Source organism: Musca domestica, unplaced genomic scaffold (assembly GCF_030504385.1).
Source record: "Musca domestica strain aabys unplaced genomic scaffold, Musca_domestica.polishedcontigs.V.1.1 15, whole genome shotgun sequence".
Taxonomy (NCBI): Eukaryota; Metazoa; Arthropoda; class Insecta; order Diptera; family Muscidae; genus Musca; species Musca domestica.
In genome coordinates, this window is record NW_026712207.1 from 1689460 (window position 1) to 1713675 (window position 24216).

General features: G+C 37.0%; 1 protein-coding gene across 1 annotated transcript in view; it reads left to right on the top strand.

Annotated features, from left to right (window-relative positions):
* The window catches only part of LOC101897464 (solute carrier organic anion transporter family member 74D), an 81569-nt gene that overhangs the window by 24731 nt on the left and 32622 nt on the right, over positions 1–24216 (top strand). Inside the window, exons 2-3 of the mRNA XM_059119475.1 lie at positions 9154–9176; positions 17063–17112. The gene's annotated coding sequence lies outside the window, so the exon portion shown is untranslated. The remainder of the gene's footprint in view (positions 1–9153; positions 9177–17062; positions 17113–24216) is intronic.

Sequence of the window (24216 nt, forward strand, 5' to 3'; positions counted from 1 at the left end):
CCAGAAGGGATAAGTCATCCCATTGGCGGATGACTTAGGGTTAGAGTAATCACTAGTTCAATATCATTGTTTTTAGTGGCATCCAAAGAGTCTGCCGTCAACTGATGTAGCGCCCGTTAAGTCTTCTAAACCTCTCTGCGAGAGTGTAAGAAAGAAAAGGCCAAAGTCTATGTTTTTCCCATCGGCGCCCAACGTGAATGAAATCCCCTCGTACACTTTTTTCCCCAAAAACTTCAGCGACGAAGTGGTCACTACTTTTTTAAGTGGATCCACAAATGCTTTGAGTAATTTCCAATAAAGAGCTAATGCCATTATGATGTTGTATTCAGTGGCGCCCAACGTGGTGTTAAAGTGATCAACCAGTTCAATATTTTTTTTAATGTCATTAAGATGTTGTAACCAGTAGCGCCCAACTTGGTGTTAAAATAATCAACTAATTCAATATCATTGTTTTAGAGGCGCAAAATAAGTCTGTCATCAACTGATGTGGCGCCCCATGAGTCTGTCCTCAGTGCGAATACCTTGTGTTTATATGTCCGTAATACTAACTCTCTCTGTTAAAGTGTGAGAATGAAAAGCCAGAGTCCATGTTATTCCCATTGGTGTCCAACGTGAATGAAAACGACTTTCAGACTTTTTTGTCCCAAAAACTTCAGCGAAGCAGTGGTAACTACTTTTTTAAGTGGATCTACCAAAGCCCTGAGTGATTTCCAATAAAGAGCTAATGCCATTATGATGTTGTATTCAGTGGCGCCCAACGTGGTGTTAAAGTAATCAACCAGTTCAATATTTTTTTTAGTGGCACCCAATGAGTCTGCCCTCAGTGTGAATTCGTAGTGTTTATATATCCTCAGTACTAACTCTCTCTGTGAGAATGTAAGAATGAAAAGCCAAAGTCCATGTTGCTCCCATTGGCGCCCAACGTATATAAAATTTTCTTTCAGACTTTTTTGTCACAAAAACTTCAGCGAAGCAGTGGTAACTACTTTTTTAAGTGGATCTACCCAAGTACCGAGACACTTCCAATAAAGAGTTAAAAGTTGAACGCTATGTGGGGGAATTACCAGAGGAAATAGTCCGTTCTCAACAATTTTTAAAACAAGTCGTGTGTTGGTGAATATATTGATATGTGCCAAGTCTGAAAGGAATCGGATGTTAATTTCCAGTTTTATGAGCTTCATAGATGCTGAAAACGTTGATCCTTTGTGGGGGCAGTACCAGAAGAAATGGTCCCATCTCTTTATAACAGATCTTGTGTTGATGAAAATATTGTGACGTGCCAAGTCTGAATGAATGAGCTTCGTGGTTACTTAAAATTTTGACCCTTTGTGGGGAAGTACCAGAAGGAGGGGACCAATATATTCCATCCTAATACCAGACCTTAACTTAGTAAAAATATTGTGAAGTATGTAATTTGAAGAGAACCGGAATTTCGCGTTTTATGAGTTTCATGGGTATTCAAAATTTTGACCCTTTGTGGGTGAGGTACCAGAAGGAGGGTACCATCTTCACACCAGACCTTGGGTCAATAAAAATATTGTGATGCTTGTAATTTGAAGATAATCGGACTCTTACATTCCATTTTATGAGAGTTATAAAACATATTTTTTTTTAATTTCGAAAAATAAAATGTTCAAAATAGGGAATGGGAAAAAATACGGCGAAATATAGTGATTTCCCGAGATTTTCAGTGGTGCCTAATAGGGTTTATATTCCTAAGGGTGGTTGTCAGACTGTTCAAATAAAGAGACTCCCGTAACTCATTTCTTTCTTTGTTGAAGAGTCTTATACTACAATATTTGGTTCACAGTGGCGCCCAACGAATTTAGGTCAATGAACGAAGTTAAGAATAAGCCTTCTGCCATTACATGCGGATATTCTTGGCCAGAACGGTTTTACCGGTGGCGCCCAACAAGAAGTAGATTCTTTTGTCAATCGGGGTTTGAACTTTCTTTCTGTCATAAAATTGAGATACTTTCTAGCAAAAATGGCGCCCAACGAGGGCACCGAACTTAATAGGCAATTCCATCCCAGAAGCCATAAGAGACAATTTTCTAAATAAACCTTATCTAGGACCCCTTCCCTCGAGAAATAGATCGCTTTGCCCATCGGGGTTGGAACTTTCTTTCTGCCATTAAATTTGAATACTTCCTTGGAAAAATGGCGCCCAACGCTGATCAGCAAACCTAATAGGAAATTCCATCCCAGAAGCCATCAGAGACAATTTTCTAAATAAAGCTTATCTAGGACCCCTCCCCTCGAGGAGTAGATCCCTTTGCCCATTGGGTTTGAAACCTTCTTTCTGTCATAAAATTTGAGTACTTCGTGGCAAAAATGGCGCCCAACGAGGGCACCGAACCTAATAGACAATTCCATCCTAGAAATTATCGGAGACAATTTTCTAAATAAACCTTATCTAGGACCCCCCCCCCTCTGTAGGAATAGATCCCTTTGCTCATCGGGGTTGGAACTTTTTCTTGCCATAAAATTGGAATACTTTCTAGCAAAAATGGCGCCCAACGAGAGCACCGAACCTATTACGCAATTCTATCTCTGAAACTGTCAGAGGCATTTTTCTAAATAAACCTTATCTAGGACCCCTCCCCTCTAGGAATAGATCCCTTTGTCCATCGGCGTTGGAATTTTCTTTCTGCCATAAAATTGGAATACTTTATATCAAAAATGGCGCCCAACGAGGTGCTGATCACCGAACCTAATTGGCAATTCCATCCCAGAAATTATCGGAGACAATTTTCTAAACAAGCTACATCTAGGACCACTCCCCTCGAGGAGTAGATCCCTTTGCCCATCGGGTTTGGAACTTTCTTTCTGCCATACAATTTGAATACTTCCTGGAAAAATGGCGCCCAAGGAGGTGCTGATCACTGAACCTAATAGGCAATTCCATCCCAGTAACTATCGGAGACAATTTTCTAAATAAAACCACATCCTCCTCTCCCCTCGAAGAGTATCAAGCTTGATTGATAAACTCGCCGAACAATTTGCATTGCAATCATATTTTGCAGGACACACTTATACAAATTAAAATAAATGTATGGTCATACTTTGCAACATTGTTGGCGGCAATATCGAATGACACATAGACTCAGCACTCACCGCCAGGCGAAATATATATCTGTGCCGCCTTTTTGTATCATCTAACAGCAATCATCAATCTTCTTTTCTACAACAACTGCTGCAACAATGAAACTTAGCAAGTGTTTGGAATATGAGCGCCAGGTTGGATGGTCGGTTGGTTGTTCGGCTGCCTGGCTGTCCACACATTTGGCGATCGTAATCAATTAACGATATTGCAAATATGAATTCCAGACATTATTGGCAATCATACAATTGCAAGTGCAACATTGCCTACAACAACAACAAAAACAACACCGACTGCAGCATTGCAACGCAATCAATTATTATGATGATGATACGTATGTTTGCTGTTGTTGTGGTTCGACCATTGCAACATCATTGACCATTGCAGCCATAAATGGTAGAAATATGCTGCCAACCTGGGGGCCCCATGTGTAATACAACAATATCGAATTGTGTGAAACAACAGCAACAATAACAACGGCCGAAGCAGCAGCATTCTTCTATGTTTATTATGATGACAATGGTTCGCTACCCTCCCTGCCCCACCCTCTCTTTCACCCAACGCAAAATTTCCCATAAATGCCATTAACGTTGGGTAGGCCACAAGTGCAAGTGCGCTTGGAAAACTGCATCATAATGAAAGTGAAATGCAATTCTCATTGCACTCAGCTGTGCGACAGTCAGCCAGCCAGCCAGCCAACGACAGAAACAACAAGCTTAACACCAACACAAATTGGCAGCAACAGCATCAGCTTAACCGTGCATGCAGATACCAGACACCGAGTCAAATGCCGACCGCCTCCAAACAAAATTTCAAACACCACCAGAGCCAAACCACCATCCAACCAGCCCCCAGTCAAGCAACTTCAAACTGCCACCACCACAGCAACAATCGCTTGCCACCAACCAACTACCATTCCAACTATCAAATAACAAACATTAGACAAATATCAACTACCAAATACTGTACCCTAGTGTCGTTGTTGTTTTTGTTGTTGTTTTTGTTGCTGTTGCAACATCTTTTACCCATTTACTTTGGGTTTTATTTTTATTGCAGTTTTTTTCTTTGAAAGGAAAAAAACAATGGTCTAGTTAGTGACAACGAATGTGTGGTGGCCTACAGCTGATATTCGGAAGGACTTCCATACAGGTAGGACCGACAAGGAGGAGGAGGAAATATCTTCAAGAGGTCTCCCATAGAAAGACAAACCTTAGGATAACTTGTATCGAGTATAAAACGATCTCGGGGATCCTCTGGAAATAGAGGACAAAGAAAAATTCTGACAGCGCTAAGAAGAACCTCGAGAGAGTTTAATCGAGAGTCTATAATAAAAAAAATTAAAAGGGATACTATCGAGAATCAATAGATTTTGAGTGTATGTAAGTTAGAGGGAGAGAGGGAGTTACCTCGTTGGGCGCCACTTTGAATAACATTTTGTTAAATAGCTGCAAACACTCCTTTATCAATATGAAACGTGTATTTCGGCCGGCAGACAGAATAAAAGAGGAGAATGGCCTCCTCGTTGGGCGCCACTTTTTACAACATTTATCGAATAACTAAGTGTTACCCCGTTGGGCGCCACTTTGAACAACATTTTGTTAAATAACTGCAAACACTCCTTTATCCATATGAAACATGTATTTCGGCCGGCAGACAGAATAAAAGAGGAGAATGGCCTCCTCGTTGGGCGCCACTTTTTACAACACTTATCGAATTAATATGAGAAAATCTTAATCTATAGGCACCATCGCTACCTACAAATAAAGGACATATAAAAACTCTGCTATCGCTAAGAAGAACTATGATGAAGTTTTTGTGAATAAAAAAATCAATGGGGATTCTCTCTAGAATCAACATCCAAGCCAGAGAGAGAGAGCGAGTTTTCTCGTTGGGCGCCACTTTGAACAACATTTTGTTAAATAACTGTAAACACTCATTTATCTATATGAGACACCTGTTTCGGCCGGAATGTAACCTAAAAGAGGAGAATGGCCCCCTTGTTGGGCGCCACTTTTTACAATACTTACCGAATAACTATGAGTAAACCTTAATCTATAGGCACCATCGCTACCTACAAATAGAGGATATATAAAAAGGCTACTATCGCTAAGAAGAAAATCGAGAGAGTTTCTAAATTAAAAAAATCAATAGGAATTCTCTCGAGAATTAAAATCCAATTCATAGATTTTGTGTATATGTGGTTAGAGAGAGAGAGGGCTAGTTACCCCGTTGGGCGCCACTTTTGAACAACATTTAGTTAAATGACTGTAAACACATCTTTATCCATATGAGACATCTGTTTCGGCGGGGAGGCAACCTGGAAGAGGAGGATGGCCTCTTGTTGGGCGCCACTTTTTACAACACTAATAGTATAACTTTGAGTAAACCTTTATATACAGGGTGAGGTGAAAAAACTGCAACCAACTTCAGACTGCTGTCATTTCTAAGCCACTCGTCCGACAGCTGTTAAAATTATTCCAGTGAAAGCTCATTGAGCTGAACATATCGCAATATTCCATTCGGCAAATATTGAAAAATGAGCTTGGGGAAAAGCCATTAAAATTCCAAAAAGTTCAAGAACTTACACCGCAACAAAACGAAAATAGGCTCAAAAGAGCCCAAAGTGGTGAACTGCCGAATTTGGTTTCCTCCGATGAGAAAACATTCGTTGTCAGCTGAAAAGCGCCGGCCATGGTGATGGTGTGGGTCGCCATAACAGCCGATGGTCGCTCTCCGCTCGTATTAATCGACCGTGGCATCAGAACAAATGCCGAATATTATCGCGAAAATATCCTGGAGGGTGTATTAAAGCCTTGGGCACGCAAACATTTTGGCCGCAGGCCTTGGATATTCCAAGGACTCAGCACGCGCCACCCAGAGAGACTCAGCACGCGCCACCCAAGGATGGTTGCAAAATGAGGTTCCTCGCTTAATTTCCAGAGCACAATGGCCACCAAAATCTCCGGATGCCAATCCGTTGGACTATTGTGTCTGGAGTATTTTGGAAAGTAAGGTTGGCAATAAAAAATACCCAAGTGTCGATCACTTCAAGCAAGCGCCGGGAATGGACCAAAATACCGAAGAGCAACATTCGGGCAGCGTGTGACGGTTTCATTGGCCGTTTGAAGGCCATAATTCCTGAAAAAGGTGACAAAATCAAACAAATTATTCTAAAATTTGATGCTATTTCCGACATTTTTTGCTTTCATTCAATAAAATTTAAAAAAAGATGTAAAAATTATGGCTGTTAAAATTGTTGCAGTTTTTTTATCTCACCCTGTATAAGCAGTGGAACGATAAATCCCATCTTCACAACAGATCTTGTGTTAGTAGAAATAATGGTATGTTCGAAATTTGAAGAGAACCGGATGATAATTTCGGATTTTAAGATAGTTTTGGGTTATTCAAAACTTTGATCCTTTGTGGGGGAGGTACCAGAAGGAATGGACCGATCTCTACAATTTTTATGACAGATCTTGTGTTAATAGAAATATTGAGATGTGCCAATCTGAGTGGAATCGGATGTTAATTTCGTGTTTTATGAGCTTCATGGACATTCAAAATTTTGACCCTTTGTGGGGGAGGTACCAGAAGGAGTTGACCGATATATCCCATCTTCACCCCAGACCTTGGGTCAATAAAAATATTCTGATGTATGTAATTTGAAGACAATCGGACTGTTATATCACATTTTATAAGAGTTGTAATTATTCAAAATTTTGACAAAATTTGTGGGGGAGGTACTTCATGGAATGGACCGATATTGTCCATTTTCGCACCTGACCTATCATTGATGTAGATATTAGGATTTTCTAGTTGGAGCAAAATCGGATTATCATTTATCTTTCTGTGTAGTAAAATATTTTTGTTGAAAATTTCGATCTTTTGTGGGAGAGGTACCAGAAGGACTGGACCGATATTGCCCATCTCCGAACTCGATCTATGTTTGATAATAATATTACGATGTACCATGTTTGGACCAAATCGGATACTCTCTTTGAGAGTTATCGTGCGGTGCGCAACCAACATCGGTGGTTGGTGCGACCAGCCAGACAGACAGACGGCCGGACGGACATCGTTAGATCGACTCCAAATGTCCTGAAACGGATTTGTTTCAAAGAGACCTTGTATTAAATGATATATACCCCCTCTAGCCATATGGCTGAGGGTATTGTCAGACAGTTATGTGAGGCTATCCATTCCCTCTAGTAAAAACTTAGAAAAAAAGATCGATTAGTTGCAAATCACTGCGACCTAAACTGTGGTTATTGGAGCGGGACTCCGTAAAGATGGACAGAATTTTGGATATCGATTACCACGCATTTAGAGATAAATTCGAACTTCTCTGTCTCTATTATAAATTTTTTTAATGGACAGATGTCCTTTAGGGATGTTGTTAAGATTCATGACTTGTTTCAAGAATTGATTGTAATACCTCAAGATAACTTCTAAAGAAATAAGTTAAATATTTTTCGAAAAGAAATATATATAAAAAAATTAGAAAATAATCTTAATTCCAACATCCACCTAAAGCATGTAGGGTACACCATAGCAAATGGAGTTAAATATACAACCTTTAAGCCAAAATGCGCGGCTCAAACACCACCACTGCTGTTGGCACAAACATTTTATTTGGCAAATACCACAAAAAGCACAAATCTTGGCCACATATTTCTGCTGTTGTCCTTGTTGTAGTTGCTGTTGTTGCTGTTACCATGTCGATTGAATTGATTGATAATGACTTGTTTGTGATTTGTTTATTTTTAAAATTAAATTTCCAGTTTTTTCTTCGCAAAATGTTTTTTTCTTTTAAATTTAACTGTCGCTTAAAGTCGCCAAAAAATTGTCGATTTACAAAATGTTTTTCGTGTATTTCCAAAGGAACACCGGTTTTTTTGCAGTTGTGTTTTTTTCTTTTTTTGGGAAAACCCAATCGAAAAAATAATAATGTTCAAAAATTTCACTTATTTTTCGTTTTACACGAAATGAAGCCAAAGCAATGGCACTTGGTCAGGCAGGCAGTGTTACAATGACATACATATGGAAAAAATCGATGCATGTTTATAGTTTTCAAGGGAGAAAATGTGAAAAATTGAAAAGGGTTTACATTTCGATAGGGTCCCAATGAGTTTTCGATAAAGAAGAAAAAAAGTTCAGGAGCTTTAAAATGAATAAAGATTAGTAATCGAGTTCCTGCAGATAAGCAATCCTAGATAGGTTTTTAAGTTTTAATACCCTCCAACTTGGAAAGCAGGGTATTTCGTTCGGGTCATTTCGTTTGTAAGATGTCTAAATATTCGTCGTAGACCCCATAATCATAATCTGCATAAAATTCTAAGTCGATTTAACGATGTCCGTCTGTCTGTTGCAATTTTGATACAGGCCACATTATTTGACGTAGAGCGTCAAAATTTAGCAGAATAATTTGTATTGTGTCCAGGATGGTTGGTATTGAAAATGACATAAATCGGTCAACGTTTTGGTATAGTCCCCATATAACGGTACCTCCCAATATTCGGTATTTTGATGATTTTTGCCGCATTTTTTCATGCATTTGTCTAACAATTGGAATTTGTTGGTCATAGTGGGTTCTAGCTCCGGAGGCGAAACATTGCATGTATAGGTCCACGTTTTGGTATAGCCCCCATATAACGGTACCTCTCGATATTCGGTATTTTGATGGTTTTTGTCACATTTTTCACGGATTTGTCTACAAATTGGAATTAGTTGGTCATAATAGGTTCTAGCTCCGTGGGCGAAACATTATATGTATAGGTCCACGTTTTTGTATAGCCCTATATAGCGGTAACTCCCGATATTCGGTATTTTGATGATTTTTGCCACATATTCCCACGAATATGTCTAAAAATTGGCATATGTAGGTCATAATTGGTTCTAATGTTTCCATTACCCTAAGGTGGAGGGTATTAAAAGTTCAGCCCGGCCGAACTCAATGTTTTTTACTTGTTTTCTAATAATATTATTATTTTATTTATTTTTGAAATTTTAAATATTTTTTTTTTTTTTCATTTTTTTATTCTCTTTTTCAGAATCCCAGTTAAACAAAACTCAGGTAAGAAATTTGAAATTCTATCAATTTCTAGATGTCAGTAAGAAAATTCAATTATTTAAAAGCCGAATAGAATACAAAAATATCGGAAAAAAAGAAAAATCGTAGACCCAATATTTCTTTGAAGAGGACATTTGGAGTCGATCTATCAATGTCTGCCCTCTTTCTGGCCGAGTAATGCGTAAGACAACTCTCGACGACAGTATCCGATTTGATATTTCCCCATAATATCTCATCGTCCTTACTCAAAAAAAAGTTTGATAAGGTTTTTGGCGCGAAACTCATCCATCCAATTAGAAAATAGACCCAAACTTAATTCCACACACGTTGGGCGCCACTGGAGTTATAGATTCTGACCATCGTTTCGAATAAAACGCAGTGGTGGCACAATTTGAGAGGAAAAAAATCCAGTTATAGCGATCGACAAATAAGAGTATCATTCAAGTATGAGCTTGTAGAAATCCCCACAGGAATAAGTCCATCGAGAGTTTTGGTAAAAGTAGCTACAAACTTTCGAAAATATTCAAAAAACTATAAATTTCTCAATTTTGATTTCGTAACCCCCAAAGGGTCAAAATGTTGACCGAAAAAAATTTGTTTTTCTTCAAACTTTACACATTCCAAAATCTCTAACTTCACTAAGTCCAGACAGAAAATGTGACATATCTGTCCACACCTTCTGGTACATTTCCATTAAAAGTACACATTTCCAAAAAAATCAAATAACTTATAAAAATCAAGGAATTAAACCAATTTGTTGTAAATTAATCCCAGATGTGAAAATCAGCTAAATACGCCCAACCTTCTGGTGAACTCTCACCTCCACATAGGGTCTAGATTTCTAATAATCCTGTAGGACAAAATTAATTTTTTCCAAAATTACAGAAAAAAGAGCTAACAAAACAGGAAGCAGATAAGCCACACCGAACTGTTAATACCCTCCGCCGTTTGAAAGATACCTGCAAATTTTAAAAAAAAACTCCACAAAAATTATTGAATATTGGGTGGTTGAGGAAAATGCTGGGTAGCCATTTATCTGCCATAGATGGAGGTGTCTTTTCCAAACTTCAAATTCCAATTTTGACATAATTCCATGAGAAAATGTTGCTAAAATCGAGAAAAATATCGAATATCAGAAAGTACCATGGAGGATATTAGAAATATAATTTTAGGAAGTGGTTACCATTACGAACTACAAAAACCAATTTTGAAACAATTCTGCCGAAAACGGTGACATAAATCATCGAAAAAAACCGAATATCGTTAGATACAGTTATTTTGGGGGCTATTCGAAAATATGGCCCAATGCAGATATTTTTCCATCAGTCAAAACCAAATAGAAATTTTGTTGAACTATGTAAATAACATCTTCAGAATATCGAATATTGGGAGATATCGTTATATGGGCGCTATACAAAGACGCGGATCTGTATAGGCTTTTTTTTTGTCAAAAGAGATAGTACCTTTTATGAAATGAAACCACCATATACCCAACTTGAAACCATTCACGTGAAAAGTGTGACAGAAATCATTAATAACAGAACATCTAGAGGTAGCGTTAAATCAGTTCTATACCAAAACTTGGACCGATATGGCCAGTTCTATGCAAGGAAGTAAGTTTTCTACACAAAAACAACCACATTTAAATTAAAACGCCCATAACGCCTTAAATCTCCAAATATCTGCAAGGAGGCTATGCCAAAAATTTACCATATAGTCCACTTTCAATACAACGAAATTCTACGGATCTAACAACTTTGTCCATCTACTTCGTTTCGTTCGGAAGCTAGGATGATTTCCACAGCCGGCTGTCGGTGATATTTAGTAATACTTGGCTTGGTCTGTTGCGAAACTTGACAAAATCGAGCCATTCGGTTATTTAAAATTTTGAATAATCACAGCTCCTATAAAGTGAAAAATAGTTTCCAGATTTTCAACAAAATTCTTAATTTCAATATTATTTTTTTTATAAATACCCCATATTTGGAAAGATCTACCAGAGACCTTTCATTTGAGCCCTATTTTTAGTTTCTCTGCAGTGGACTGAAAAGTGGGCCCACCTTTTTATGCCCTCAGCCATATGGCAAAAGAGGGTCAATTTAATAGGTCAAAACGTGCCTAGTCGAAATAACGATTTTAGACCCTAGGTCTCTTTGGACCAAATCCGTTTCAGAACATTTAGAGTCGATCTGGCGATGTCCGTCCGTCCGTCTGTCTGTCTGGCTGGTGCGCACGATAACTCTCGAAGGGAGTATCCGATTTGATTCAAACTTGGTACATCGTTATATTATTGCCAAACTTAGATCGAGTTCGGAGATGGGCAATATCGGTCCACACCTTCTGGTACCTCCCACACAAAAGGTCGTAATTTTCAAAGAATATATCTTTTTGCACAGAAAAAGAAACGATAATCCGATTTTGCTCAAACTTTGCAAATCTTAATATCTACGTCAGTTCTAGGTCAGGTGCAAAAATGGATAATATAGGTCCACTCCATCAAGCACCTCCCCCACAAAGGGTCAAAATTTTAAACAATTACAACTCTCATAAAATGTGATGTAAGAGTCCGATTGTCTTCAAATTTCACACATCCCAATATTTATATTAACCCAAGGTCTGGTGTTAAGATGGAATATATCGGTCCACTCCTTCTGGTACCTCTCACACGAATGATCGAGATTTTCAAACACATATATATTTTTTTTCTGCACAGAAAGAGAATCGATAATCCGATTTTGTTCCAACTTTGCAAATCCTGATATTTACGTCAGTTCTAGGTCAGATGCGAAAAATGGATAATATAGGTCCATTCCATCAAGTACTTCCCCCACAAACGGTCGAAATTTTGAATATTCATCAAGCTCTTAAAACACTTAAACACGTTTATATTCAGACTTGGCACAACTCAATATTCTCTTAAACGAAAGATCATTTATATAGATGGTAAAGATCGGACCATTCGTTCTGGTACCTCCCACACAATGGACCTAAGTTTTGAATAATCAAAACGAGCAAAGAATCCGAAATAAGCATCCGGTTCTCTTAATATTACACACGTCCCATTATTTCTACTAACTCAAGATCTGGTGTGAAGATGGGATATACCGGTCCGCTCCATTTTCCGAAAAGGTGCACATACCTCATATAAAGTACAAGAAGTAGTCGATATAGTCCAAATCTGTCACGTTCATAACTCAAGGCTGGGGGTATACATCTGTCGGCAAAACCGACTGATACTATTTTACTTGTTTTTTAAAGATTTTAACAAAATTTTTAACCGATTTTTTTTTCGAAAATTTCCAAATCCATTCCAAATGGTGGAGGGCCGGCCGAAATTACTGCTTTTTTACTTGTAGTACTCAAAGTGCACGATTTTTCAGTTCCACATTATTTTTTTAATTTCTCTCTCTCTCTCTCTCTCTCTCAGCTCTCCAAATTTTGTGAGATTTAGTACGCATCTCAATAATAATCGACATCTCTCTATTTATTTAGTACTTTTCGAACAATTATAGAACGCATTTGCAACAGACACCTAAATATCAAATTTGCAAAACCGTCCCAAACCTCAATCGTAGACGCTGTCAGTTATCGCAATATAAAGTTTTACGATATCAGCTCTATCCCTTCACCCAATACCAACTTTAATACCATTTAGTACTTTTCATACAAATATAGGAGACACTTCCAAAACACCACCAAATATCAAACACAGATACCATTAGTGATCTAAATATCAAATTTCAGAATTTTATCTCTATCCCTTCAACCAAAACCAAATTTAGTACCATTCAATACTTTTCGTACTTTTCGTATTACAGTACACATTTCCTAAACCACCTCCATTTGTCCAGGCTATACGTGAATACCAAATTTTTATATTTCAAACACTATCGGTTCACTAATACCAAATTGTACCAAATACAGTACTATTTAGTACTTTTTGTGTACTTGTAGCACATATTTCCAAAACTACCATTTTATCATAAACAGGGACCCCAACACAAAATTTAAAAATTTCATCTTCATCCGTTGACCCTAAACTATATCAAACTTACCTTCCAACCTTGATTCTCATACAAATTTCAAAATGTTAGCTCTATCCGGTATCCAAATGGTACTATTTTAGGAGTTTAAAACCTTTTAAAAACCTTAAATTTCGAATTTCCAAAAAAGCACTTAGGTACATCTATCCTGCTCTCATTCCGAATTACATATTTCTAGCTCATTTCTTATCCATTCTTTGGTTACAGTTTTTAGTACTTTTCGTACCTTTTTGGTGCGAAAATTAGTAAGAAACAAAAACCGGACTATCACACGCCTACTCACCTAGACTAAACCTCAGTCGGTCAGTTCAATATATAAAAGAGATTTTAAAATGATTTTTATTTTCTCTCCTTTTTATTCTCGTTCTTTCTATTAACCATTTCTGAACTCAAAAATAATTCGTGTATTTTTGTTTTGAAAAATTTTTAATTTAGTATTTGGAATTCGAAATTTTGGGAATATTTTTCGGTTTACTATTCTGTAATCTGTACTCAGTTTTTAGGATTTGTAATGGAAAAAACATTTCATACCAAAAAAAAAAAACCATGTCGCCTAATTTTTTTTCTAAATTTTTTTTAAGTTTTGAGTGGCTAATGTATACGCTGACGTTGTTGTTGTTATTGTCTTTCGCATTATGCATTCAAAATGCAAAGCAAATCGGCACCGGTCTAAATTCAATATACAATTTAAAGATTTATGGCATTAATTTGTTGAACATGGCATACATATGTAGGAATCTACATATGTTATACATACATATGTAAATTCCCGCACACACACACACATAGACACATCAATATCAAGCATAACATTCAACGTAACAAAATTTATTCGCAATTCACTTTTGGTTTCCGCTAAAGTTTCCATTTCACTGATTTCGAAAGTAAACGTTCGTTGTCAGTCAGTTTTGCCAGATCAGCCAGGCAAACAGCCAGCCCAGCCCAGCTAGGTAGAAATGGAGAGAGAGACCAACACTAACCCCCATTTTGTTAGACAAGGCACAGCATAAAATGTAGCAATAAACTGATAAAAAAATAGGAACAAAATTAAAATCAGAATTCTCAAGATAGGCTAGGTTATTTAGGGAAAATATTTTACGGAAAATCCAGGAGAACAAGGCACCGTTTAGATATCAAAAATAAGAAGTTGAAGAAATAATTCGGCAATAAATATGAATTGAAGGCATTTATCGTGGAATTTTTTTTCCAATTCAAGAAGAATATACAATTTGGATGTATTTCTCTGCAGATGGAGTTGTATGCTAAGGGTTAAGGAGCGTATACGTTATGACAGTTATTATACGCCACACGTATCTTATATGGACAGATCAGACGATTTTCTCCAACAAGTTCAGAAGAGTTTCCGTCCGGAGAACCTTCTCATATTACATATATTTTTATAGAAGATTGGGAGATATGAAAGATCCGGGAATTTTCTAATAAAGTTTCTCTTATTAAAGGCAGAAGCTTCTTCTAGAAGATTCGAAGATCTACCGCTAGAAGATCAGATGATCTTCTCATAGCAGATCAGATGATCTTCTCATAGGAGATCGGAAGATCTTCTCCCAGAACATCGAAAGATTTTCTCCCAGAAGATCAAATAATTTTCTTGTAAAATGTCGGATTATCTACTCATAGAAGGTCTTAACTTTGAATATCGGATATCTTCTCTTAGATTATCAGTCTATATTTCCCAGAAGATAAGATAATCTTTACGTAGAAGATTAGAAGACTCTCTACCAGAAGATCTTCTCCCAGAAGATAAGAAGATCTTCTCCAAGAAGATCAGAAGATCTCCTAGAAGATCAGAAGATCTTCTCTCAAAAGATCAGAAGATCTCCCAGAAGATCAGAAGATCTTCTCCCAGAAGATCAGAAGATCTTTATGTAGAAGATCAGAAGTTTATCTTCTAGTAGTGCTGAAGATCTTCCCATAGAGGATCAGATGATCTTCTCCTAGAAGATTAAAAGATCTTCTCCTAGAAGATAAGTAGATCTACTCCTAGAAGATCAGTAGATCCGAAGATCTTTTAATAGAATATCAGAATATCTTCACCTTGAAGATAAGATGATCTTCTCCTAGAAGATCAGAAGATCTTATTCCTAAAACATCAGTAGATCTTCTCCTAGAAGATCGGAAGATCTTTTCCCAGAAGATCGGAAGATCTTCTAAAAAATCTTGACCTTAAAGATTAGAATTTCTTCTCCTAGAATATCACAATATCTTTTCCCAGAAGATCTTTGCTTAGAAGGTCAGAAGATCTTCACATAACATTTGATCTTCTAGGAGTTCAGAAGATCAGTGAATCTTTTCCTAGAACATCAGAAGGTCTTCTGAAGGAACACAAGATCTTCTCATAGAAGATCAGTAGATTTTCTCTAAGAAGATCCGTAGGTCTTCTCTTAAAGGTCAGTAGATCTTCTTCTAGAATATCAGTAGATATTCTCCTAAAAGATCAGTAGATCTTCTAATAAAATATCATAAGATCTTCTCCTAGAAGATCAGAAGCTCAGTAGATCTTCTAATAAAATATCTATAGATCTTCTCCTAGAAGATCTAGAAGATCAGAAGATATCCTGGAAGATCAGGAGATATTCTCCTGGAAAATCAGAAGATATTTTCCAGTAAGATTTTCTTCTGCAAAAACATAAGAACTTCTCCTAGAACATATTTTTCTGGAAGATGATCCTATCCTAGAAGACCAGAAGCTTTTCTCCTTGAAGATCATAACAATAAATAGATTTTCCTAGACTATCAGCAGATATTTTTATGGAAGACAAGGAGAGAGGAGAGGAGACCTTGTCATAGGTCAATCAAGAGGTTCTCTCAGAGATATAATAGAAGATCTGAAGATCTTATTTAGCTAATGAAAAAATATTTTCCTTAAAGCCAAAGGATCATCTCTCATAGAAGTGCAGAAGATATTCTCTTTATTCCCAGAGAAAAATCTCTCAAAAAATTATCATTTCCCCCACTGTAGTAAGGGCTCTCTTGTAGGAAAATTGAAAATTACGTAAATCACCGCCAATAATTGAATAATTTGCAACTTCGCAAGTCGTTCGCCGATCTTTCCTACTAAACTAGTTCTACAATAAATTCAATTTTTACTATTATTAACGATGTTATTATGGGCATTGTTGCTGTTGTTGCTGCCGTTGTTGTCGTTGTCACTTTCATGAATAGCACCGCTTGTTGTAATATAATCTGTCATTTATCATCATCGCCGTAGTCGTCGTCGCCGTCGTCTTCGTCTCAGGTTCCAACAATTTCTTTTGTGAGACAAAATGCGACAACAACAGGCCGTGGCATGGAAATGTGAGTAGGCGAGCGACTGAACCAGAGAGCGTGCAGGAGGCGATCTTAATTGAATGTGTAAAGCCGTAAGACATAGGTCGTGGTGGCAGATGTGGCAGGGGGGAGGGAGGTGTTGGAGCTCAAATATTACTATTGTTCCGAAAACTATTTCAGTGTGGCAGTGTAATAGGCCTGTCGTTTTTTTTTTTTGCAAAGTCGATTCTGATTGTGGGCCAAACAAATGAACGACGACATTTTTTTTAATGGCAACAATTAGGTAGGTGCGTAGGTTGCCAAGCCGGCTGACAGGCAGCAAAGCAAGTGTAGAAGATATGTGTGTTCGTAGGCCTAGCGCAAACTCAAATGTAGCTGCTTGATTGAGGTTTTCAATGGAGAGTAAGAACGAATGAAAATGAAATGAAAATTTTAATTTCATAACCAGTGGGTTAAAGGTCGATTGTTTAATTGGGCGGGCGGGTTTTTTTCATTCAAAATTTTGTTAGTAATTAATAAAAGTAAACAATTTATGTAATTTTCTTTTTTTCATTACAGGCGATCACTGATGATGACATATATCTTCTGATTTCGATCGTTAAAACTTCGTAAGTATTTTTTCAGAAATATTTATTTTTAATGAAATTGGAAAAAATTTAGATTTTGAAAACTCCATGCTAAAAAAATTAAACAATTGCCAAATATATTCTATTCTATTGTAGCATTAATCCTGAAGATCTCTAACTTTTCTATTTGGAAAACACTTAATCTACTTTGAGGAAATGATCCTAATATTATGAAGTCTTCAAAAAATGTAAAACTTTTTTAGAAAAAAAGTTTGAAGTTCCTCGTCACACTTTCTAAGCAAAGTGTTTGTGGTGCGAAGTTTACACTTCTATTTGAAGAAGACAGAAATATGCACATTTTTGGAAGCAGCCTCCATACAAAAGCAGACCCAAAGTTTATGAGATCTTCGTTATTAGAATAATGACCAGGGTTGCAATTGAATATCGATAGGAAAGCCTGATTATTTTCTGGAAGATATTTCAGACTTACTTTTATTCTAGGCAATTGAACTATTAAAAGATCACGAGATATCCTTTTTTATGATTGTAATATATAATATGTCTTAATCTTCGGTATAATTTATCTGCAAGAGGGGATCATCCAAATTTCTATGAAAATGCTACCAGATTTTCTACTGGAGGATCGCCTGATGGTGTTTGATAAGCCCTAAAACTTCGATGACAAAATCACCTGATCTCTGAAAGGATCCCCTTTTCTCAGTGAGAAAGTGTGATCATATGCTCTGAGAAAATCAATCAATCTCTTATGAGGAGTTACCACGACCTTTTATGAGACAATCTGATGTTTTTAATCAACCTGATCTTCAAAATTCTCTATATCTTCCATGAGAAGAATGTATGATTTTCTATGAGAAGGATAGATATTAAATATATAATTTTCTATGACAAAATCATCCGAATTTTTATGGTAAAACATCCTGACTTTCAACGACAAGAATGCCTAATTTTCTATGAGAAGATTGTCGATATTTTTACGCAAAGATCACCCGATCTTCTACGGGAAAAGGACCTTCTCAAAAAAAGTTCAAAGATCTTTTTTACAACAAGATCGTCCAAAAAAATGATTTTCGCTCCAGAACGTTTTGAAATCGTTAAACACCAGATGGTTATCCTTTTTTGGAAGGCCAGAAGGTCGTTTTTTTTTTCGAAGAATAAAGAAATATTTTTGTTTTCTTTTCTATTTGTTATGAAATCCTAGAAGAGTTTTATATAAATCCGACAAGAGTACATGATCATAAAGTCTTTCTCAGTGAATATCAGAAACATCAAAATATTTGTTTCAAAAGAAAATAGAACCGAAAGGGATTTCATTGTGAACCACAAGGCCACTTTCTTTAGGGTCGCCAAAACATGTGAAAAATCTGGGCTAAAAAGAAAAATCTAACAATCCTTCCTGGAGTTCAAATTTTTCTTCATTTATTTAAAAACAAAAAACTAAAAGATCCTTTCGAATGAAGGCCGTAGACTATATCGTAGATTGAATTTCTAGTTTTATAAAAATCATTTATTAAAGTGTTTAACAATTTCTGACTATTTTATGATCCGTTAAATCCGAGTTTCTATAAAAGCAATTGACCTTTCCCAAAATACCTTTTATTTTTAAAGGCTACCAATGAAACCCAGTAGACCAAACATCTTCTCAAAGTCGCTGTTTTAAAACTATTTAAATAATTTACTGCACAGAAAGAGAACGGATAATCCAATTTTGCACCAGTTTTGCAAATCTAAATATTTGTATCAGCGCTAGGTCAGGTGCGAAAATGGACAATCTCGGTTCACTCCATCCCCAAAAAGGGTCAAAATTTGGAATTTTCATGAAGCTCATAACACGCGAAATTAAGATCCGATTCCATACATACCTGTCACATTTTGATATTTCCATCAACACAAGATCTATTACAAAGAAGGTAGAAATCGGACCATTCCTTCTGGTGCCTCCCACTCAAAGGGTCAACGTTTTGAATAACCAAAACGATCACAAAATCCGAAATAAGCATACGGTTATCTTCAAATTTCACACATCTCATTATTTCTACTAACACAAGATCTGCTGTGAAGATGGGATATATTGGCGCACTCTTTCTGGTACCTGAATAGGATTTGGAAAAACAAAACGTTCAAACAAAACGATAAAAGCATCCAACTCTTTTCAAATTTCACACAAGATCTGTTGTGAATATTATATATTCATATCTGCGAACCCGTTCTGGTACCTTAGCCACAAAGGGTCATAATTTTCAATACATTTATCTTTCATAACTTGCGAAACAAGTCAGTGATTCTTTACAACTTGCTATAGCTAATCATTTATCTCAAGCTGAAACCTGAGATGAACGGAATTTATGATTTCCCATAAAATTTGATATAAATGTTCGGATTCCTTGTAATTTTGCCCATACCAATATTTTTTCTGTTGTTGCAAAATAGTCTGGCTTTATCCCTTTATTGTTGTTTTTATAAAAACAACGTTTGTTTATTAGTGGAGAACGATGGTAATGTTTACCAGGGGGTAAGGCAGGGAATACCTAGGTTTCGGAAAGAGCCACCAATCCTCATCAGTTCCCTTGTTTTTGTCTGGGATATTCTCCCCAGAAGTTATTTTAAAAATAACTTCTATGACAAAAAACATTTTTTACCCAAGTGACGAGATCGTAAGCTCAATAGAAGAGGAACCATAGAATTAAATAAAACTAAAATTCTCTTGGAAAGTCTTCTAAATCTTACAACCGCACTTATAAACATTTACATCTTTCTCCACTTGTTATGCTTTCGTTCAGCCTGAACGAAGTAGCATAACCATGTAAGTTGGTTTTGTCTGTTACAACAAAAACCCCTTCGTCGACCGTGCCTTGTCTATTAATAGAACAGTGTGGCTTGTTTGTTCGGGATACCGTAGTATTTTGTTGTTGCAAAATAGTCTGGCTTTATCCCTTTATTGTTGTTTTTATAAAAACAACGTTTGTTTATTAGTGGAGAACGATGGTAATGTTTACCAGGGGGTTCAGGCTGAACGAAAGCATAACAAGTGGAGAAAGATGTAAATGTTTATAAGTGCGGTTGTAAGATTTAGAAGACTTTCCAAGAGAATTTTAGTTTTATTTAATTCTATGGTTCCTCTTCTATTGAGCTTACGATCTCGTCACTTGGGTAAAAAATGTTTTTTGTCATAGAAGTTATTTTTAAAATAACTTCTGGGGAGAATATCCCAGACAAAAACAAGGGAACTGATGAGGATTGGTGGCTCTTTCCGAAACCTAGGTATTCCCTGCCTTACCCCCTGGTAAACATTACCATCGTTCTCCACTAATAAACAAACGTTGTTTTTATAAAAACAACAACAAAGGGATAAAGCCAGACTATTTTGCAACAACAAAATACTACGGTATCCCGAACAAACAAGCCACACTGTTCTTCTAATATTTTTTCTGTATTAAGTAAAGAATGAAAATGGAATACTTCGGTCGACTATGTCTGGAACTCACGCTCATTTTAACAGTTTCTAAAAATTCACACATATCTCATATAAACTGAAGGAAGTAACCAATATAGTCCAAACCTGGCACGTCGCAATATTTGTATCATATTTATTAAGGTTCGATACGAAATGGAGAATATTGTCCCTTTCCTTCGGAACATGTTCCATAGAGTGTCAACAATATAATAATAATTACTTAAGTCAAATTATATTTAAACGAGCGAACATTGGCTGAGAGTATACATCTGTCGGCAAAGCCGAATGATACTTTTTTATACTGCATTTCATATGAATAATAAATTGATGTAATCTTAACAAATTAAGTGGTGATGTTAATTTTAAAGTGGCGCCCAACGTAATTTCATATTGATTATGTTATTTTTCTATGCTACCCATTTCCTCCTAGAACTGAGGATCTCCGTTCAATACAACATCAAACATCTTCTCACAGAAGTCCCAAGTTCTTCTAATGAACTCACAAAGTTCCGATTTTAAAACTATTTGATATTCTCTAAAAATTGCAATTGCATCCAACTGAATCTCTTATCTGTAGCAGCTACATCAAAAAAGAGTTTTTTTTTTAATTTTTGATAACAACAATGTTGTAAATTTTCTTATTTGTTTTTGGTTTTATTCTTTCTCTTAACATCGCAAACACTTGTCATACCTTGTTGCTCTTAAAATCTGGCAGCTGACATTTGAAATGCAAGCAAATGTAAATAGAAAAAACACAACAACCACTTGGCACAGTTTTTATGCCAGTGCTCCTCTCTGCTGCATTACTTTGAGCGTTGCAGTTTGAGATGCAAATGCAGAAGCTCTGGCCCCTGAGATGTGGTGCATAACTCTCCCTCTTTCACTCTCTTGTTCTGTGTTTAACTAATGCGTATTGCAGTTTTTGCAAAATCTATGCTGTTTTATGCCCTCTCTGCCCCTTATTCCCATTAACAAATAATTTGTCGTTCTCTCAGAGACCACCACATGTTCTCTATCTCTCTATTTCTATTCCTCTATTACACAAAACTTTACAATGTTGCTGCCGTAAGATAAAATTTCGTAATCGATTATTTAATTTACAATTGTTTGAATGGGGAGCAGCGGTAACAAATGAGAATTCTATAAATACAAACAACACATTGATATTCCGCACCGCATGGCACCGACGGGAGACGTAATAGCTCCCATTTCCCGCTCCCTCCCCATGTCTCATACACACAAACATTTGATTAATTTATCAATTAAAATGATGGAGGTATTGGACTGCAGTGCAGTGCAAACTGCATTTTTCTGTTGCATCAAAAATGTGTTGGCAGGCATTGACGTTTCTGGCTGGCTACAACTACAGTGGCATGTTGGCTGTTTGCGCCTGTATTAGTGTTGTCTTAGGTTATGGCAATAACAGCGACTCGCGGCAACGTCAGCGGTGGTGGTGGTTTTTCTTTGCTGCGCCGATACCTCTCACCTCTCTCAAACTTTATTAGTTCAGACTGCTCGAAACGGCAGCTGTGTCTGGCCGAGCTCACTTCACTACAACTGGGTGAATCAGACTTGCGAGCGTAAATAGCTACGGAGCAAGCATGCCAGCAGAACTGACCTTACCCAATATAAATTGCTTTGTTGGCGACAGTCATTCAACGAAAACAAAAAGAAAAAAATTGGCCATTTTATCTTTATTGCACTACCATTGCTGCCAGATTGATATGGTGACGTTGTTACAAAGAAAGCAAACCCATTCAAACCTAACCCCCCGTCCATATTGGTGGTCATTCAAACTCTTGGCACAACGCCGCCAAAAAAAGACACCATGGCATGCACGGTGTTTTCGGATGGGTGATGGGATTTGATTAAAAATTTTCCTGTGATTTATGAGATCAGGGGCTATAGCTTTAAATGGAGCGGCTTGGCAGTTGAAGATCCAAAGGTCTGCTTGTAGAAGAATTCCACACAGTGATTAAAGGTCTCATCTTTGAAGTCCAGAATTTCTTCTCCTAATTTCTTGGAAAAGCTGAGGAAGTTCCCTGCCAAAGCCTACTTCTTCTCTGATCCTTTTTTCACAGAGAAACAGACATTTGCACGTGTGCCAACCAAGTGGCGCCCAACGGATCCAAATGTCTGCTTGTACGCTACACAGTCATTAAAGGTTTAATCTTTGAAGTACAGATGTTCTTCCCCTAATTTTTGGGGAGGTGAAAATATCTTCTTCCCTGCCAAAATCTCTTTTTCTAGGAAAAAGAATCAGATTTCTTTTGGATAGAGCCGCTTGATAAAGAGACTTTTGCACTTGTTCCACCCAAGTGGCGCCCAACGGCACAAAATTATCGACCTTGTATTCGAGTGAACGAAAAATGGATATCATCTTGAGAGGCATAATGTTGCTTTGAAATGGCGCCCAACGTGATTTTAAAGAGGATGGAAGGAGATGGTTTTAAATTGACCAGCTTGATAGTTGGGGATCCGGAGACAGACAGTCATTAAAGGTCTCATCTTTGAAGTCCAGACGTTATTCTCCTTATTTCTTAGGAAGCAGAAGGTATTTTCCCAAAAGATTTCAAAGTCTCCTTCTCTGCCAAATTCTACTCCTTTTTTAATTCCTTTTCCATAGAGATAGAGACATTTGCACTTGTTCCACCCAAGTGGCGGCCAATGTCACAAAATTATCGGCATTGCATTCAATGTGAAAGAAAAATGGATATCATCTTGACAGACATGATGTTGCTTTCAAATGGCGCCCAACGTGGTTTTAAAGGGGAAGGAAGGAGGTGGTTTTAAATGGAGCTGTTTGATAGTGGGGATCCAAAGGTCTTGCATAGAAGAATGTTAAACCGTCTTTAAATGTTTCATTTTTGAAGTCCAGATGTTCTTTTCCTAATTTTTGGGAAGCCGAAAGTATCTTCCCTAAATATTTCCAAGTCGTCTTCTCTGCCAAAAGCTACTCCTTTTCTGATCCTTTTTCCATAAAGAAAGAGACGTTTGTACTTGTTGCACCCAAATAGCGCTCAACGGCACAAAATTATCGGCCATGTATTCGAGTGAACGAAAAATGGATATCATCTTGACAGATATGATGTTGCTTTGAAATGGCGCCCAACGTGATTTTAAAGGGGGAAGGAAGGATATGGTTTTAGATGCAGCTTCTTCGTAGTTAAGGATCCAAAGGTCTGCTTATAAAAGAATGTCAAAAAATCATTAAAGTTTTCGTCTTTGAATTCCAAAAGTTCTTCCCCTAATTTCTTGGAAAACCAAAGGTATTTCACCAAAAGATTCCCAAGTCTTCTTCTCAGCCAAAATCTATTTCTTCTCTGATCCTTTTTCCCAGAAAAAGAGACGTTCGCACTTTTTCCACTCAAGTGGCGCCCAACGGCAAAAACTTATCGGCCTTGCATTGAATGTGAACGAAAAATGGATATCATCTTGACAGATATTATGTTGCTTTGAAATGGCGCCCAACGTGATTTTGAAGGGGAAGGAGGGAGATGGTTTTAAATTGACCAGCTTGATAGTTAGGAATCCAAAGGTCTGCTTGTAGATAAATACCACATAGTCATTAAGAGTTCCTTCTTTGAAGTCCAGATGTTCTTCCCCTTAATTTTTGAGAAGCCGAAAGTACCTAGCAAAAGATTCCTTTCTTCTCTGCCAAAATCTACTTCTTT